Raw genomic sequence first — 19,559 nt, 5'->3', positions numbered from 1 at the left:
CGAGGGGAGGGCCAATCACCAAATTCTTATGTGAAACCAGATTCTTAGCGTCCCCTTCCACAGTTAGGAGCACAGAACCACAGTGCTACAGCTCCCTCCCGAGATGACACATATGCGTCCTGCCCAGGCGTCTGGCAGCCCCCTTCTCGCACGTTCTGCGCCCGTAGCCGCTGGCCAAGGCGGCAGAGGCCACTGCGGGGCACGGCCCTCGGGAAGCAGCAGCTTACCTTGGCTTCACATGGCTTGTGGCAGCAGCACTCGCAGGCTGGAAGAGAGAGAAAGAAGGGGTGTGCGTTCAGCAGCCTCAGCAGCAACACGCCTCCCACCTGCAAACCGCCCGCCCTCGAAGACCGGGGCAGAGGGAGGTGTGCCCTCACCACACGGGGCCGGCTTCAGCGGCGTGCGGGGTGCACCCGGCGGGCAAGGCCCCGGCCGGCCCCCGCGGTTGGCAGCGCCGGGAAGACACCACACCACAACCACGGGCTCTCCTGGGACCCGGAGGAGAGCCGTGCGGAGCCTCCATGTCAGCCTGCGAATCACAGCTTCTCCCCAAAGAGGGACGGGAAACCTCCCCTTCCCCACCCCCCGGCCTCAGGACTGGTGCCTTTCAACCAGACCCAAGCTGCCCATTCAGCGCCACACGCCCCGTGCTTCCGGACGGCCTGGGAACGGACTGTCAGAATAAATCCACGTCTAAATTCCCACAGAGGAGTCCCTGCACCCAGGCCATTGTGCAAGCGCAGAGACATGTGTCCGGTCAGAGGCCCAGACAGAGCAGACTTAGAGCCAGAACCAATGGGGATTTCACAGACCCGCCCTCGGGAGGCTGCGGCTGGGCTGCCTGCCAGGGAGCACCCCCTAGGCCCCCACGATGCGGGTCGGGCCTGCGGGCCTGCCCCGGCCACCGCCAGATGCCAGCATAGAGAAGGCGGGGTACAGCTGGGGCATGGGGGAGGGAACCTGGGCTGGGCGTGGGGGGGGTGGGGCCTTCACAGCCCTCCACAGCCATGCAGCCCAGGGCAGGACCAGTGACCTCTCTGGACCTCAGCTTCCTCTCCCAGCACGACTGTGATGCCATCGAGGGACCCTGGTCTGAGACAACAAACATGATACCAGCATACACAAGCAGGGTCCTTGAAGAACAAGGCCTCGGTGGGGGCAGGAGCCGTGCCCCAAATATGGCTCAGCACTTGGAAGCCCAGAGGTTACCCCCCACCCCCCAACACACACACCATCTTTTTCCTTCCTAGAGCTGGGGATGGGAACACTGAACTCCTAAAGGTCCTGCAGGACTGAAGAAGGATAAAGCAGGCAAGTAACCTGGTCGCTGGCTGGCGGTCACGGGAACTCTGGCAGAGAACAGGCAGCAGCGCTATCTTTGCGAGATCTATTTTCCCAATGGTCTTTCTCTACCTCCGAGGTCTGGGCGATTATGCACAAAGACAAAGGTTTACTCTGCGTCTCCAAATGGGTGCACTGCACAAAGGCGATGAGTGATTTTCTAATCTAAACAGACTTGCCTTGAATAAAAAGGGCTTCCACGCCAGCCTAGAAACGTAGACAGAAGCACAGCCGGGTCTGGAGGCCAGCGCGAGATCCCAAGGGAGCGAGGACATCATCAGAGGCCCCTGGCCTCCAGGTAAGTGGGAATTAGCAGAAATGCAGGCAAGTAATTTCCCTGGCCCCAAAGGATGCTCAGCCCACATGCTGAGTCAGGCAGGCGGCCAGTCTACTGGCAGCCTGGGACGGGGGCGCGACTCTCACGGCCGTCAGACCCCAAGATGGCCTGAGTGACCCGTGGACCAGTCCCTCCCACGGTGGCTCGCGGCTGGTCGACGGATGAGGCAGAACACAGGGCTTACAGACTCCACCCCGAGTCTCAAGCCAGTCCTGCTGAGGACAGCCAGGTGCCGGAGCAGCCTCTGGAGAGGCCCCCATGGGGAGCACCAGCGTGCGGCCAGCTGGGGAGGGGTGCTCTGGCCCCAGTCGTGCCTTCAGATGCTGCAGCCTCTCAAGAGTCCCTGAGCTGCACTGCCCAGCCACGTGACTCCCGGATGCCTGTCCCACAGAAGCAGGGAGAGGTGGTGAGTGCCGCCGCCAGGCAGGGCACCAGCATCTGCAGCAGGAGATACTATGATGGGCCAGAAAGGGCTCTGGTCAGTGGCAAGGTGACAAGTGGTGTGACACACCCATGGTGGACGGCCAGCTCAGCCATAAGAGAGCCCACGGCCAGCGTAGGGCGAAGCCATTACTTTCACAAAGTTTAACTAATCACAGTGACCTCGTGTAAACCAGCCAGGCACTAGGGTGAACCCACTGTTTCCAGGAGGTAGTTGGCAATCCCTAAAGTTTTATGGACGGCCCCTGGGGTTTTCCTCAGAATAGCGGCGATCTGGTGGACAACCTCTGGGGGTTGTGCCTGGCCGTGTGCACGATGCTTTCCCGGGTGCTACTGCTTGGGGTCCTGTAACCACCCCATCAAGTGAAACCCAGCTATGGTCCATCTCCACCCAGCTCCCCACCCAGCCACACATGGCCTTTCCAACACTTAGAAATGCTTGAAGTGGGCAGAATCCAGGCCTCTCGCCTACAGACAAAATCAAGCTCCCCAACACGGATTCCCCATGCCGTCACCAGTAGCCCTGCCCCATCCTCCCATCCCCTTGACCCAGAGCCTCACTCACACTATCTCCATGCACCTCCTTGGCTCTGCTCCACTGTCTCTGCCTAGAACTTCCCACACACCCTTCTGTGTTAAGCTGACTTGTTTCTCTCTCCAAGACGAAAGGAGACAGCCACTTTCTCCACCAGGAAGCCCTCCTTCACTCCTCTTAGGCTGGGCTATTGTGTTCCTGAAGCCCCCGGCCTTCCTCCCCAGCCTTTATCCCACTGCCCCTCACTTCATAAATCATCTCTGTGTCCTTCTCCCCCCACCAGACCAAGCTCGTCCAGGACGGTGTCCTTTGCTGGGAAGCACCAGGCTCCTGTAAGAGTGGCAGGAACGTAGGATGGCAGCAGACACAGGCAGAGGGCCCACCATGTGCCAGCTGTCCCATGGCAACACCTTCCATCACGCAGGCTGGCTGGATTTTCCCTGCATGCAGAGAAAGAGCCACAGACCTTCTGCATGTCTACTGACTGGAGCCTGGCGTCCTTCCATGACACCTCAGATCTTACCCGCCCTGGGTCTGCCTTCAGAATCAGGTGCACACGGGCAGGGGCCCTCCCTCTCTGACAGCCACACCATGTGATACAGTCCCCAGGGAGAAGGGAGCCCATGGAAAGCACCAGAACTTCCCCCAACAAAGTTCATCCCCAAAGTTGCACAAGCCCAAAGGGACACGGTGTACACGTTTACTCCGACTGCCTGCTTCTCCCCAGCACGGGCGCTCGTGCCCTGTCGTTTCCTTCCAGTTTTCCTGAGTTGTAATTGACAAAATTGTATATATTTAAGGTGTACAACATGATGATTTGATACATGTCTACATTGTTAAATATTTGCCACAATCACGTTAATTATCACATCCATCACTACCTGGGTGTGTGAAGGAGAGAGAGGAAATGCCTAAGATCTATTCTCGTAGCAAACGTCGAGAATCCAGAGAAGTACCGTTCACCACAGTCATCACGCTGCACAGTAGATCCCTAACCTATCTTGCAACTGAAAGTTCGTGCCCCCAGACCAGCAACTTCCCGTTTCCCCAACACTTAACCCTGAAAACCACCATTCTCCTCTGTTGCTCTTGAATTTGAGGTATTTTTGGGTTTTGTTTTTGTTTTTAAGATTTTGCATATACATGATACCATAAAGCGTTTGTCTTTTTCTGACCTATTTCACTTAGTAGTGTCCTCCAGGTTCATCCAAACTATCACAGACTCCGGGGTTTCCCTCTTACATGGCAGAATAATTTTTCATCATTTATATGCCACATTTTCTTTATCCGTTCATCCATCAATGGACACTCAGATTGCTTCTACATCTTGGCTATTGTGAACAACATGAGAAAGAGAGGACAGATTTTGCTAATGATTTCCTTTCCTTCGAATACATATGCAGAAGTAGAATCACCAGATCACATGAAATTCTAGGTTTAAAGGTTTGAGGACCCTCCATACTGTTTTCTATGGTGGCTGCACCAGTCCACATTCCCAACAACAGTGCACAGCATTCCCTTTCTCCACAACCTCAGCGATACCTGTTATCTCTTATCTTTTTCATGACAGTCATTCTAACAGGCATGAGATGATAACTCGTAGTCATCTGCGTTTCCCTGATGAAAAGTAATGTTTAGCATCTCTTCATGTACCTGTTGGGCAACTGGATGTCTTCCTGGGGAAAGTGACATTCAGTTCCTTTGCCCATTTCCTAATCCCATTATTTAGTTCTCTACTATTGAGTTGTAGATGTTCTTCATTTATTTTGGATACTAATCCCTCATCAGACATAAGATTTGCAAATATCTTCTCCCATTCTGTAGGATGCCTTCCCATTTTGCTAATGATTTCTTTGGCTGTACAGAAGCTTTTGAGGTTCGTACAGTCCTATTTGTTGATGTTTGCTTTTGGTGTCGTATCCAGGAAATCGTTGCAAAGACCAACACCAAGGAGATTTTCCACTGTTTTCTTCAGACCCTTTTAGGGGCCCAGGTCTTACATTTTAAGTCTTTGATTCCAGCTCAAGTTAATTTTTCTGAGTGGTAAAGAGACAAGTGTAGCTTCATCATTGCCCATCTTCCCAGCACTGCTGTTGGAGAGATTATCCATCCCCATTATGGGTTCTTGGCAACTTTGTCAAAAATAGTTGATCAAACGTGTGCGGGTTCACTTCCGGCTTCCTGATACTGTTCCATTGGTCTATGTGCCTATTTTTATGTCAGAACCACACTGTTCTGATAACTACAGCTTTGTAATATAGTTTGAAATCAGGTGTGTAAAACCTCCAACTCCATTCTTTCTCAACAGTGCTTTGGCTATTTGGGGTCTTTTGTGATCACATCTGAATTCTAGGGTTGTTTCTATTTCTATAAGAAATGCCATTGGAAGTTTGATAGAGATTGTGTTGGATTTGCTAATTACCTTGGGTTGCATGGCCATTTCAACAATATTAATTCTTCCACCGCAACAACCTGGGATAGCTTTCCATCTGTCTGTATGCTTCTCCGTGTCTTACAGTTTCCAGAGTGCAGGTCTTTTACTTTACTGGTTCAACTTATTCCTAAGTATTTTAATGTTTTTGATGCCCCTGGAAATTAGGTTCTGTTCTTAATCTCTCTCTCGGATAGTTCACTGTTGGTGTTCAGAAACAACCAATTTTTGTATGCCGACGTTCTCTCCTGTCACTTTACCCTATTCACTTATTAGTTCTAACGGTTTTTTTGGCAGACTCTCCAGGGTTTTATACGGTATTTGTTTCTAATACTGGACTTTTATAAATTCCAGGCAACACTGAGTTGTATGAACAGTCCTGAATTACTGTGTTAACAAAAATCATCTTTAAAAACTCCAGTGGTCCGTATAAGGAGCAGAATCTGTGCGGGTTTTAAGAGACTCTCTGCCCCATTCCCAGATGAAAATCAACACATTCATCTCAACATTTCTGGGCCCGTCACTATGTCATTTTCTAAGGCCATGACTGTGCCTCCTGAAACCATGACTGACAGTTCTAAATGTAGACGTTATCAAATACAAGCGTTACACAAATATCTTCATTATAGTTTTCCTGGCATCCCATTACTTCCACTTACATGAAAATGAAATGAATCCCATTAATCCTAGATGCAAAAATGTCCCTTTCACTAAAAAAAAACAACACACACTTGCCTCATTACTCTCATAGCCTTTTGCTCTGTCGCGGCCCTTGTCCAATTTCTTCCTGCCGAAAGCATCAGCACACCCTCCAGGCTGAAGTGCAGAGGCCCGACACCCTGGGGCTCAGTTTCCTCACCTGAGACACAGGTGGTTAGGACAGTAGAACACACCGTGCAGAACAGGGCCAGCTGGGAGCTCCTCGGATGCACTGAGCGCAACCGCTTCTATTACTGTTCCTGGTTCAGGGCCACACAAATGCACCAGCTCTGTTCTCCACACACCTCCTCTTTGTGTCTTCTCTGCAGTTCAATGTCCCCCACTTCCGGCTGCTGAGCACTCAGTAAACAGCAAGGCCAGAGTCTTCCACCCAAGGCCAAACTCACGGGCCATTGGGACATTCTTTCTGCTTCCACGGACCTCTCTCCACATAACCCTCATGTGACCCTGTATCCATGTCACCCCGAACTCTCCTCCAGCAACTGCCCGAACACCTTCATGATACAGCGAGTGCCTACTCTCTTGGTCTTCCACTGGTTTGTGCCTCTGGGTCACAACCCATCACCACTTTGCACACCTGACACCTCTGCACATAAGCACCTGACCCAGGGAGACAACACACCCACACACGTAGCAAAAGACACCTAACGTCTCCTGAGAACCACCACATACTCAGTACATAGTTTCAGGACACACTGCTTAACCAGTATCCTTTTCTCACATTTTTACGATTCCATGAGACCAGCTGGGACATGCGCACTGAGAGTTCCTCTGCGTGGTGGAGCTTGGGAGAAGCACTTGTGTGGGTGGAGGCTGGCAGCTGACCGAGCTGCCTTCTCAGGAAACACCACTTTTGTCTGAAAGAACGCCAGGCAAAGAATGCGTGCTCATCAGTCTCACCAGTGAACAAAGCACGCCTGCCGTGGGGAGGAAAACAACGGACAGACAGCATTTGGCCAATGACGAAAGTTGAAATTTCCAGTGAAAATTACAATCTGGGGAGACATGCATCCATGCCCATGAGCTTGACAAGTCCTACACTTTTCTGATAGACTCGACACTGAAATGACCAAATAAGGGAAGGGGGGGGTTCTTGGTATTTTTTTTTTAAGATGTTATTTATTTACCTGGCAGACAGAGACCACAAGTAGGCAGAGAGGCAGGCAGAGAAAGAGAGGAGGAAGCAGGTTCCCCGACAACCAGAGAGCCCGATGCGGGGCTCGATCCCAGGACCCCAGGATCACGACCTGAGCCAAAGGCAGAGGCTTTAACCCACTGAGCCACCCAGGCGCCCCAGTTTTTGGTATTTTATAACAAATGTGTTAACATCCAGAAAACTCTGCTGAACTCATTGAACCAGCATTTTCCAAATGACCACCATATGGTGTCCCACAGTCACGCCTGGCTGCATACATACACTCAAAGGGCCAGATAAGCTCATGGATCTTAACAGAACAGAGTAGGGAAAGTCACTGACACAGTTCCAGATTCAACACTGAAACTAAGCTTTAAGAAACGTCACTTGGGTCTTGGTTTGGTACCCAAAGAGAATACCCACAGTAGTCTGAAAAGGTCTTCAAAATGCTTCCTTTTTCAAATACATACCTGCACGAGGCTGGATCTCCCTCAAATACTTGAGCCGAAACACCATGTTTCTTTTGGTTCATTTTAGGTGTCAACTTCACTAGGCTACCAGATGCTCAGATATCTGGTCGCACATATTTTTGAACATGTCTGGGTGTGTCTGGGAGTGTGTGTCTGGATGAGCTTAATATCTGAATCTGAAGCCGTAAGCGAGAGAAACAGATTGCCCTCCCAGGCCAGGGTGGGCCTCATCTAATCCGGCGAGGAACCAACTAGAACAAAGGGCAGAGTAAGAAAGAATTCTTTCTGCATGACTATCTTTGATCTGGGACATAGGTGTTCTTCTGCTTCTTAACGTGGACTCGGACTGGAGCTAAGCACCAGGTCTCCAGCTGGCCCAAGTGCAGATCTTGGGCCTTCACAGTCTCCTTAACCATGTGAGCCGACTCCTTCTGAAAAATCCCATTGGTTCTGTTTCTCTGGAGAATCCTGCCTAATACAAGGGTGGAACAGGTTGAATGCAGAAGCAGATAGGAGGTTCTAGCCTCTCTATTAAATCATGCATAACAGAAGCACAGAATATACACAGATAAATACACCCAAAAACATCAGTCTTCTCCTATTACAGAATGAGAAGCACAACAAAGTGATATCAAAGATTCCTTTCTGCCATGTAAAAAAAGAATTTACCAAAGCAATTAAAAAAAAAAAATCGTGGGGTGCCTGGGTGGCTCAGTTGGTTAAGCAACTGCCTTTGGCTCAGGTCATGACCCTGGAATCCCAGGATTGAGTCCCGCATCAGGCTCCCTGCTCGGCAAGGAGTCTGCTTCTCTCTCTGACCCTCCCCCTTCTCGTGCTCTCTCTCTTTCTCTCTCTCTCTCAAATGAATACATAAAATCTTTAAAAATAAAATAAGATAAAATAAAATACATATCTATAAATAAAATATTGGGTAGCTATTGAAACCCTATGATTTCTAAAAATCTAACATGTGACAATACTTATAATAGGCAAGGTTAAGCTACATAAGCTAAAAAATACTCTATAAAAACAGACATGACTAATGGGCTTATCCACACGTGACCACTCTGGGCAGGACAGAGGTGTCACCCCAACTCAGGTAAACGAAAACAGACCTTCCCGCACATCTCCCTGGAAAAACTAGCTAGCTCATGAAAAATAACAGAAATAGGGCAAATTCCAGATGAACCAACCATGAAACTGGATCAGAACTGGAAAACCAGAAGGAATATTAGAATAAAATACACAGAACATCATGGCCACAGAGAAGGGAAAGTGACTTAAATAACAATCAAACACAGAGATTAAATGAAGTAATGGGTAGGTTTGAACAAGCCGCACCTTAAAACTTCCCCGAGATAAAGACTCCACAGACAGAACCAGGCAAACAACTGCCTGGAAGGTTTGCCGCGCAGAAGGTCTAACACGGTAAGAAACTCACATGCCCATGGGTCAAAGTCCATCAAAGGTTGGCAAATGTTCTGCCAGATGTCACGGATAAAATGATTAATATTTATAGGATAATGAATTCTTTGAATTCAAGAAGGAAAGATAATAAATAATCTAATTTTTACAAAATATTTGCGGGCACCTGGGTGGCTCAGTCGGTTAAGCGTCTGCCTTCAGACCAGGTCATGATCCCAGGGTCCTGGGATCAAATCCTGCATCAGGCTCCTTGCTTCGCAGGGAGCCTGCTTCTTCCTCTCCCTTTCCCACTCCCCCTGCCTGTGTTCCCTCTTTCACTGTGTCTCTGTCAAATAAATAAATAAAATATTTTAATAAATAAAATAAAATAAAATGAACACCACAGACACCACAGTGTCCACATAGAGCCTCAACCTCAAGTAATAACCAGGTGAATGAAAAATACAATCAAGGGAGATACCACTTTTTTGTGCGTCCGTCGACTTGCAAACATGGAAATCCGCCAAGCAACAAGCGAGAGAGCGAGTGGAGCTCAAGGCCACAGGGTGCGGGTGGGAGCCCGTTCCCGCCCCACACTCAGCAGAGCCCCGCGTCAGAGAGGGCCCAGGGTCCGCGGTGCATGTGCTTCTCATAGGTCTTCCAGGCCTCGATGACACACACATCCAGTTCGCCGGAGCGCTGTCTCCACCACCACACACCAGCTCCTGTGCCACTCAAGGGTTTCCAAAGCCCGGGGTAAGAATCCTGGCTCCCGCCGCACCAGCCACGGTCCAGAGCATCTGGCTCTAAAGCACCAGACATTTTTACATTTGTCTCGGAACTGCTATTCTTCCAAATGTCCGCAGGAGCCTCGGGAATCCAGGCCACTGTCTTACAGGCCCGTCGGAAGCTTTTATACAACACTCCTCACATATTTACCAAGGGAGAGATGAGCCCTTGCTTCCCGGCTTCTTGCCCATCTACACTCAAGTTCACCAGCTTCTCTGGGTTCCCAGTAACCGGCTACACAGACAGGAGGGGACCAGAGGCCCCAGCACAGGGCAGCCTGCCCTAACAGTCACTGCTCAGCCATGCTGCTCTCTCAGTTGACTTGTTGGTCCTAACTGCCACCATGTCCTAGGGCTGTGTCACAGCGTCTGGCACAAAGCAAGCACCTACCAAGTGTACCTCCCGATCTGCAGTCTACCCAAGTCTTCATCAATAATCGCTTAGTATACTGTGGACCATGATGGCCTCACAGACAGGACTCCCCCTTCAGACTATGAGCCCCTCCCAGAGAGGATGTCCCCTTCAGACCGTGACAGACCCCTCACAGATGGGTCTCCTTCCTCAGACTATGGGTGCCTCCTCACTGACAGACTCCTCCCTCAGACTGTTAGAGTCTCCTCACAGACAGGACTCCCCCTTCAGACCATGAGTGCCTCACTGACAGGACTCCTCCCTCAGACCATGTGCCCCTCACAGACAGAACCCCCCCCAACTCAGAGCGTGAGCTCCTCACACACGAGGCACAGCTTTCTCATCCTCTCATTTTAGGAAGTGCTTAACACACAGTTTGTTTACTAAAGGGGAAAAGTCATCACCAGATCTTCCTTACAAAACTCCCTCATTCTACTTTCCTCTGGCCTCCTTGTTACTCCCTTTCTCAACCTTCACCTCCTCAGGCTCCTCCCTAGAGGGTCCCTCAATGCAGCATTCCTTCATTCTCTGTCACTTTTCCATTCCAGTCTGTTCTGTCCTATTTCACAATGAGATCCAAGCAAACCCTTTGCAACGGGATCACTTCTGCTTGGTCTGACCCTGCACCCTCCAAGACCGTCCCCCTCTGGGGGCCAAAATCTCCCTGAACTCACATCTCTCAACACCCACTCAGTACCAGAACACCGAGATAACCTGCACCATGGGTTCCTGCTGCCTCACCTAAAGTATGACCAGGTTGGGTTCATAAAAGCATCATCAGTGACAACTTGAAAGCATCATTACTTCAAACCACCCAAGGGAACCTGGTGGAGCAGTGAGAACAGGTTACCACAGAGCCCTAACTGGTGACAAGGGCACAGAGCTGGGGTGGCATCAGCAGGGTTCTGGGCGGCATGAGGTGAGCCACAAGCAGACACTTAACCATATCACCACCCTCAATGACATCTTGGTCTTTTCCTGTTAGGTTCCAGAATCAGAGATAAGAAAGCCTCTATGCCAAACATCCAGCTTCATAAAAATGAAGCTTTTTCTCCTAATCTTGCTACATATGAAATATGAGGTAAATCAGGAGGTTAAATATGAAAGTAAGGGACTTGAAGGTCAAGAATGAGCCAGAAAAGGAATAGCACAAATAGGAGCATGAGTCACAGAACACACCCGCACCTTTCTCTACCATCACCATCACCACCAGCAGCACCATCATCATATCACTGTCAACACCACCACCACCAGCATTATCACCAACACTATCATCAAGGTCACCACCGTCATCATCAACGTCACCAGCAGCAGCATCTTCTTCCGCCTCACCATCATCATCATCTTCATCATCACATCATGACCATCATCATCGCCATCTTCATTGTCACCACCACCATCACCATGATCATCATTACAATGAGCGTTATCATCCACACCATCACTAACGTCACCACTGTCATCATCATCCGCATCATCATCATCATCCCCATGATCGTCAATATCACCACCATTATCACCACATCACCATCATCACCACCACCACCATCATGATCATCATTACAATCACCATCACCACCAATGTCACCATCATCATCACTGTCACCATCATCACAGTCATCATCACCATCATCACCATCATCAAAACCACCATCACCATCATCATCACCATCATCACCATCATCACCACCATCATCATCATCACCACCATCATCATCATCACCATCATCATCATCATCACCATCATCACCATCATCACCACCATCATCATCATCATCACCACCATCATCATCATCATCACCATCATCATCATCATCACCAACATCCTCATCACCAACATCACCACCATCATCTCTAAGACTACTGGACACTTTCACGATCCAGTCAATGCCCTGTGTGTTCCACATGTACTTAATCTGTCATTCACAGTAACTCTAAAGGAAAATTCAAGCACAGAGAAACAGAATGGGAACCCCAGCTGCCCAACTCCACCATCCTCGCTCAGCTCCAGCATACCTACTGCTTCTCCGGAAATGAACCAAAGAAAAGCCCCCTCCGCCACAACCTCACAGAGCCAGCGTGCATGACCACTTAGACAAAGTATGTCAGGGCACGCCTCATTGTCTCCAGGCATCACGTACATGGGCTCAACACGCAGCCGCACGTGACATGTATAGATCACAGGAGACAAACTACTCATGGTGTCTTTGCACAGTCTCTACAGTTTACTGACAAAAGGAACAGACTACAGAAATTAACTACATTTCATCGGGGGCAGGGAAAAGAACCAAGGAAGGGCTACGGTATCCTCTGAGCAGCCAATCACAGTCACCCACGGGGATCTTGCCGGGCCCCGTCTACACCCAGGGTGACCCTGCCAGGCTCCAAACTCCAGCTCTGGGAGCAGCGTGCCCACAACCTGCCCCCACATGCCCACACTCGGGGGCAGGGGAGATACCTCAAGTCTCCTGTTCTGATCCCAGGGAGACTGTTCCTTCCACAGGCCTTCTTCTCCTGACAGTGTCACAGGGGTGCCCATCATACAGTCACATTTGGAGCCATCATGGTGATCCCTTAAGACAAGAGCACTACATCCCACCATACAAGACCTCTCTGGCCCGCGCTACAGCTCGCAGGGGCCAGGTGACGGGAAGCCCCCCAGGCCCCATCACACAGGCTGCCCCCAGGGAGAAGGGAGAGGGGCCCATGGACAGAAAAGGGGGTCACGTGGGGAGGGCATCCCCAGCAGCCCTCACCCCCAGAGGCCATGGCAGGAAGGACTGACAGAGGTGGTGACATGCTCATGGCTCTGGAAGCACCATCAGCAAGAATGACACAGGGTCCTTCTGAGAAGCAAACACACCAGCCCTCCCACACTCAGGCCCTTTCCCTGCAAGAGAGACCCTGAGTGTCCAGGTCTCCCCCACCCCACACGGAAGTCTGACCCTCCTCCCCGGCGGCCCCTCCCCAAAGCAACCCACAGGGACTGAGGACTAGGGCCCCTCAGGGAGAAAGGGGAGCCGAGAGGCAGTCGCAACACCACAGAAGCCTGCTGGGGACACCCCACCAAAGAGAGGACACCACAGGGCGGGCCCCATGCCTCCTCCAGGCCCCAGTCCCCAACCTGCCTGTGCTCTGCAACATGGACCCACGACCCCCAACCGGGATTCTAGGGCTCCAGGGATACAAGCAACACTGTTCTCACCGGCCCACTACCCAGATTCATCACTGCACAAGCGCACGACCAACCTGGGGCTTGAGCATCAGAGCCTTGACGCCAGGCTGGAGGGTCTGCCCTGCCTCCAAGCTGCAGAGCTCTTGGTTCTAAACTCACTGAGAGGTCAGAGCACAAGACCGGATAACCTGAGTCAGGGCCCCCATCGTGGAGGGAGGGCACGTCACAGCTGCTCACTGCCTCCCCTCACCCGTGCCAGCAGCTTTGCTCCCTCCCCAAAAGTTCCCTCCCCAGCGAATCTGGGTAAATACAGTGGGTCCCTGCCCCAGTAAGGGTGGGGGGTAAACACTGGCTCCAAAGGGGAATTCCATGATTTAACTTTTGGAAACTCCCGAAAGCAGCTTTTCATTTTGGTTTTTGTTTGTGTGTCTGCTGCATTTTGGTTTTATTAGCAAGGAAATGAGAAACGGTGCTCACCTCGGCATGCGATCCCTTGGCTGTCGATAATCTGCTTGCAAACCCCGCAGACCTGGGGTTTCTTAAAGGCTTTGTTCTTAAAACTGTGCAGACTCGTTAACTCTTCTGGCTGGAAAAGCAAAGGGAGAAACTGTCAGCCCCACGATTCATTGTTTGTTTGCTTTTTCTCTTCTCTTTCAGGAAAGTCAGCATCTAGCAGAGTTTGGTAAGAGCTGAAACAGGAACTTGACCCATTCAACAGAGAAGAACAAGAAGCCGTCCAGCCAGAGCTGGGATTCCCCAGGGGAGCTCAGATGCCCCGTCAGCATTCTCAGTGCCCTTGCCCCACCTCCCCCCACACCCACCGCTTGCAAATCCCCCTTTAAATGGGTGAAGAGGGCTGGGAGGGCTGCACCGATCAACGCTGATAATGTGATCACATATTATCTTCCACCGACTCCATGACACAGTAATCCACAGGCATTCCCTGAACCTTAATGCTTCCTCTGGAAGCAACGCTCAGCAAATAGCACAACCGTGTTCGGAGGAAGCCAGTGACGGATCCTCCCAGCCCCTGGGCCTCTCCGAGTGCACTTCTGCAGACGGAGAAGCCGTTATGGGAGACCAGCACGTTAAGATACACGGTTCCCCCCTAAACCCAGCACAGCACAGAGTTCACAACACATGTGGGTATTGGGGATACCTGAGCCCCTCATCTACCAAACCCCTGTCTGCAGGGTCAAGGTTCACAGCTGTATCTGATCATCTCACAAAAATTCAATTTGCCTTAGAACCAAACCCCCATCATTCTACCCAAGTGGTGACATACGGCAGCATATTCTCCCAGCGCGATGATCCACTGAGGCCCGTACTGACCACCCGAAGCAACCACAGCCCCCTGGAAGATTAGTGTTGGCCAGAATGGGAAACGAATGATACCACTGTAGTTTCTTACAGATTTTTTAGAGCTACACCAACACTGTGACTCAGCAATTCCACTCCGAGGGACACTCCACAGAAGCAAACATATATGCCCACAAATTCTTGTGCAAGAATGGGCAGAGCTGCCTTATTTAAAAGTGCCCCAAACAGAAATAACCCAAATTCCCATCAAAAGGAGACAGGATAAACAAGCTGTGATATATTCCTACGCCGGGCCACTGTTCAGGGACACACGAGAGCTTGCTACTATTACATGCTACTCATCGCGGGTGAGCATCAACTGTTACTGCGCTGAGCGAAAGAGCTCTGACAGAGAGGCACGCAGTGATGGCTATTTATAGGACATTCATGAACAGGCAAACCACTCTATCTAGTTCCTCAGAGACTGGAAAACAGGGAGGTGAGCTCCAGGACTGCCCCAGATTCCTGCATCTCGGAAGGATGCACAGAAGGAAGGGGACCAGTGTACTACCTGGAACAGAGAAGACAGTGCAAAGAGTCTAGGCAGAGGAGGGCAGCAAGAGTTCACTCGCCAGAGCACCACAAAACGGGGATGCTTGGAACCCCTACGAGGAGCACAAGGGCCCTCCAAAATGTTCAGCCGAGCACTGATGAGCACGTGTGTGGTGTACGTGCACGTCACAGTACAAACTGCCCAAAATAAGGCACAGAAAGAGGGACCACCTAAGTAAACACATAGATCAACAGACAGAGCATCAGTGAGCTGTGGGAAAGTTCAAGCGTCCCAACACATGTGTAATTGACGTCTCTGTAAAGAGGGGACAGGAAGATCACTGAAAATATAATGCTTAAAAGTTTTCCAAAATCAGAGCGAAACTATTAACCCATAGAGTGAAGAAACTTCACAAATCCCAAGTACAAGAAATGTGGCAGAAATGACATCAACGCACATGATAATCACACTGTCCAAACCCAGTGATACACAGAAAATCATAAATGTGCCCAGAGAGGAGGAAAAGCCACATTACGAAGAAGACCAACCATAAGCACAATCACAGATTTCTCATGGAAAGTAAAGGCAGGGAGAAAACCATAGAGAGATACAGGGTGTGAGGAGAAATTCTGCCAAGCTAAAATTTTGGACCCAGCAAACACAGCATTCAAAAATTAAAGTGAATTTTAAAATTTTTGCGATATGCAAAAGCCAAAATACTTCATCACCAGCTGACATACATTACGAGAGGAGTTAAACATAGTCTGAGCATGAAGGAAATTCTCACAACTGGAAAGACAGCTTTACACAGAAGGAACAGTGCCAGAAATGGCAAGTATGTGGATAAATACATGAGATTTTCTTTTAAGATTAAAAACTCACTACAAAATAATTAACTTTTGAAGCAAAAACTACTAACGATGTAACATGAGGTTCCACAGACATAAAAGTAAAATTTATGATAAAACAGCACAAAGCCCAGGAAAAGAGAAATGTAAGCATTCTACTGCAAGGCTCTTGTACTATTCATTAGATCACATACTATCCTGTGAAGCAAGGTGTGATCAATGAGAGAGATGCATTATAAACCCCAAAGCAACTACTAAAATAATGAGCGATAGGTAATAATCCAACAAAACAGATAAAATGAAATTACTTCTTACAAGTTCAACTAATCTAGGGGTACCTCCCTGGCTCAGTCAGTGGAGCACAGGACTCTTGATCTCAGGGTCATGAGTTCAAGCTCCATGTTGGGTGTAGAGATTATTTTAAAATAAGATCTTTAAAACATTAAAAATAAAAGTAAAATAAAACTTCAATTAATCTAAACATGGCAAAAAAGAAAGTAGAGCAAAAACTAGGTGACAGAAACAGAAAACAAATAGCAAGATGATAGATAGACTTAAACCTTATTATTTATTAATGATCACATTATGTAAATAGTTTAAGTGCCCTAATTAAAAGGCAACGATTGCCAGATTATATTCCTTTAGGAACAAAAAAGACAGAAAAAATACACAAGGATAATGTTAAAGGAAAGTTGGAGTGGCTATATTGATATCAGACAAAGCTGACTCCAGATCAAAGAATGCTACCAATGATATGGAAAGTGATTTCATAATGATAAGAGGGTATATGCATCAAGAGAACATACAATCCTAAAACTGTATGCACCTACTAACAATACCCTCAAAATACATAAAGCAAGAAATGAAAGAATTGCGAAGACATAAAGAGGCAAATGTGTAAATATGTCAGAAACTTATTTATCCCTCTTTTAGGCTGAACCATGTCCCCATGAAATTCTTATGTTGATGTTCTAACTCCCAATATGACTGTATGTAGAGATGAGGCCTTTAAAGAGGTAATTAAGGTCAAATAAGGTCAGAAGGGTGGGATCCTAATCCAGTAGGACTGGTGCCCTTACAAGAAGAGGAAGAGACACCTGGGGGGGTGGGGAGATTGCACACCAAGGAAAGTCCATTTGAGGAGGACTCACTGAGAAGGTAGCCATCTACAAATCAAGGAAAAAGCCTCAGGAAAAACAAAGCCTGTCAACACCTCAATCTTGGACTTCTAGCCTCCAGAACTGCAAGAAAATAAATTTCTGTTGTTTAAGTCCCCTGTCTGAAATTTTGTTATGGCAGCGCCAGCAAACTAATATACCCCTTCCCAATCACTAATACTTATTTTTATCAATAATAACAATTGATAATTATCACAGAAAATAACCAAAGATAGGTAAGATTTGAACAACATTCTCAAAAGACTTGAACTAATTGACACTGACAGAACATCAGACCTACAGCAACAGAATACACAACCTTTTCAAGTGCATATGTAATGTCCATACTGAGACAGACCACAGCCTGGGACATAAAACAAGTCCACATAAATTTAAAAGTATTCAAGCCATACTAAATATGTTCTCTGACCACAGTGGGATTATATTAGAAACCATAAAAAAAAAAAAAAATCCTTGCAAAATCCCCCAAGTATTTAGAAATTAAACACACTTTTAAATAATACATTGTAGCAAACAGGATTTATCCCAGGGAGGCAAAGCTTGTTTAACATAACAATCAATAAAATAAAAGAGAAACCTACACAATTTTTCAATTAATCGGGGGAAAAAAAACTCTAACAAAATCCAACATCCATTTCCTGATAAACACTCTCAAATCAAAATAGAGAGAGACTTCCTCAACTTGGTAAAAATCTACCACAAACCCCAATTTAAGGACAACAGATTGAATGCTTTCCCTTTAAGCTCCAGAACACGGCAAGGATGTCTAAGAGGGTCTCATCAACGCAATTAGGCAAGAAAATAAATAATAAGTATCCAGTTTGAAAAGAAAGAAGTATAACTGTCTTTAGTCACTGATGACACCAGTCTTTATTTTTTTAAAAAAGATTTTATTTATTTATTTATTTCACAGACAGAGATTACAAGTAGGCAGAGAGGCAGGCAGAGAGAGGGGGATGCAGATGCGGGGCTTGATCCCAGGACCCTGGGATCATGACCTGAGCGGAAGGCAGAGGCTTTAACCCACTGAGCCACCCAGGCACCCCGACACCACTGTCTTTAAAAACAAAAACAAACAAACAAAAAAATCATGAAATGTAGAAAAAAGCTCTAGAACAAATGAGTTCGGCAAAGCTGAAAGATGGGAACTCACTGACTGTATAAAATGTAATTCTACATCTTAGCAAAGAACATTCAGAAACTGAAATTCAAAGGACATCACCATTTACAGGATCATCAAAAATACTAAATCTAGGGTGCTTGGGTGGCTCAGTCATTAAGCGTCTGCCTTCGGCTCAGGTCATGATCCCGGGTCCTGGGATCAAGCCCCACATCCGGCTTCCTGCTCCTCGGGAAACCCGCTTCTCCCTCTCCCACTCCCCCTGCTTGTGCTCCCTTTCCCGCTGTGTCTCTCTCTGTCAAATAAATAAATAACATCTTTTTAAAAAAATATTAAATCCTTAGGAATCAATCTAACAAAAAATGTGAAAGGCCTGTAAAGTAAAAAAACACAAACCATTCCAGAAAGAAAGTGAGAAAGACCTACAGAGGCAGAGGGATATACCATGTTCATGGATGATAAGACTCCGCTATAGTCAAGATGCAGTTTCTTCCATAAAATGGACAGATTCCACACCATCTGAATGGAAATCCCAGCAGCAAATGGTTCTAAAATTCAGGTTTATAGTCAAAGCGCTCAGAACTGCCAAAACAACTTTGAAGTTTGCACATATTTAAGTGCACAATTTGCTAAGTATCCAGACCCCAAGATCTCACTCCCTGACTTACAGCAGACATAACTGATCACTCACAGCTACTGTCCACAGCTGGCCTTAAGAGGGACTGGAACTGGCAGAGGGGGGATTCCAATGTCAACAGCTGTTTGGGCTGTTCCCATCTTCCCTGCTATTTGAGCTTCCTGGAGTGCAGGCAGCTTAATGGCTTTCCACCTGACCAGCTCTAGTCCTACTCTCCCCCACGTCCCATCTGACCATTTCCTGTTCCTCCAAAGTCTCGTCACATCATCAGGCATCTCGTGGTGTTTTTCTTATCTTGTCAAACCCATCTAAGGAGGCAAAGTGTCATGCATCAAGCAGGACACAGGTTCTGATACCTGCGGTACAAGCTCTGGGACCCTGTGCAAGTTACTAGGGACTTGGGGACTGAACAGAACTACCGTAGAGGACCAAACACTATATATACCAGATGTACAAACAAGCAGCCCATGCACATCTCTTGGTCAGCTTCTGAAACCACCTCTCAAAACCCTGCCCAGACCAGTTAAAATAGATCATCTGGAGGTGAGGCTAGAATACAATTTTTTCCCCAAAACTCACCCCATGATCCCAACTGCAGCCAGGACTGGGAGCAGCCACTACGTAAGGGACTAGACGGCAAGGATCCTCCATCAACGCAAGGCGCTGAGAGCACATCCCGCACATCCGTTCACGAGCGCATCCCCGCACAACCGTTCGCGAGCGCATCCCCGCACA

General features: G+C 48.3%; 1 protein-coding gene across 2 annotated transcripts in view; it reads right to left on the bottom strand.

Annotated features, from left to right (window-relative positions):
* The window catches only part of TNS3 (tensin 3), a 197,203-nt gene that overhangs the window by 143,144 nt on the left and 34,500 nt on the right, over positions 1–19,559 (bottom strand). For both annotated transcript variants that reach the window (XM_032875022.1, XM_032875023.1), the window contains exons 2-3: positions 13,667–13,775; positions 228–265 (exon numbers count right to left, since the gene is read on the bottom strand). The gene's annotated coding sequence lies outside the window, so the exon portion shown is untranslated. The remainder of the gene's footprint in view (positions 1–227; positions 266–13,666; positions 13,776–19,559) is intronic.

Source organism: Lontra canadensis, unplaced genomic scaffold, assembly GCF_010015895.1.
Source record: "Lontra canadensis isolate GAN:19392208 unplaced genomic scaffold, GSC_riverotter_1.0 scaffold54, whole genome shotgun sequence".
Taxonomy (NCBI): Eukaryota; Metazoa; Chordata; class Mammalia; order Carnivora; family Mustelidae; genus Lontra; species Lontra canadensis.
Note: the sequence above shows the minus strand (reverse complement) of the source record. Positions and strands in the feature narration are given on the sequence as shown.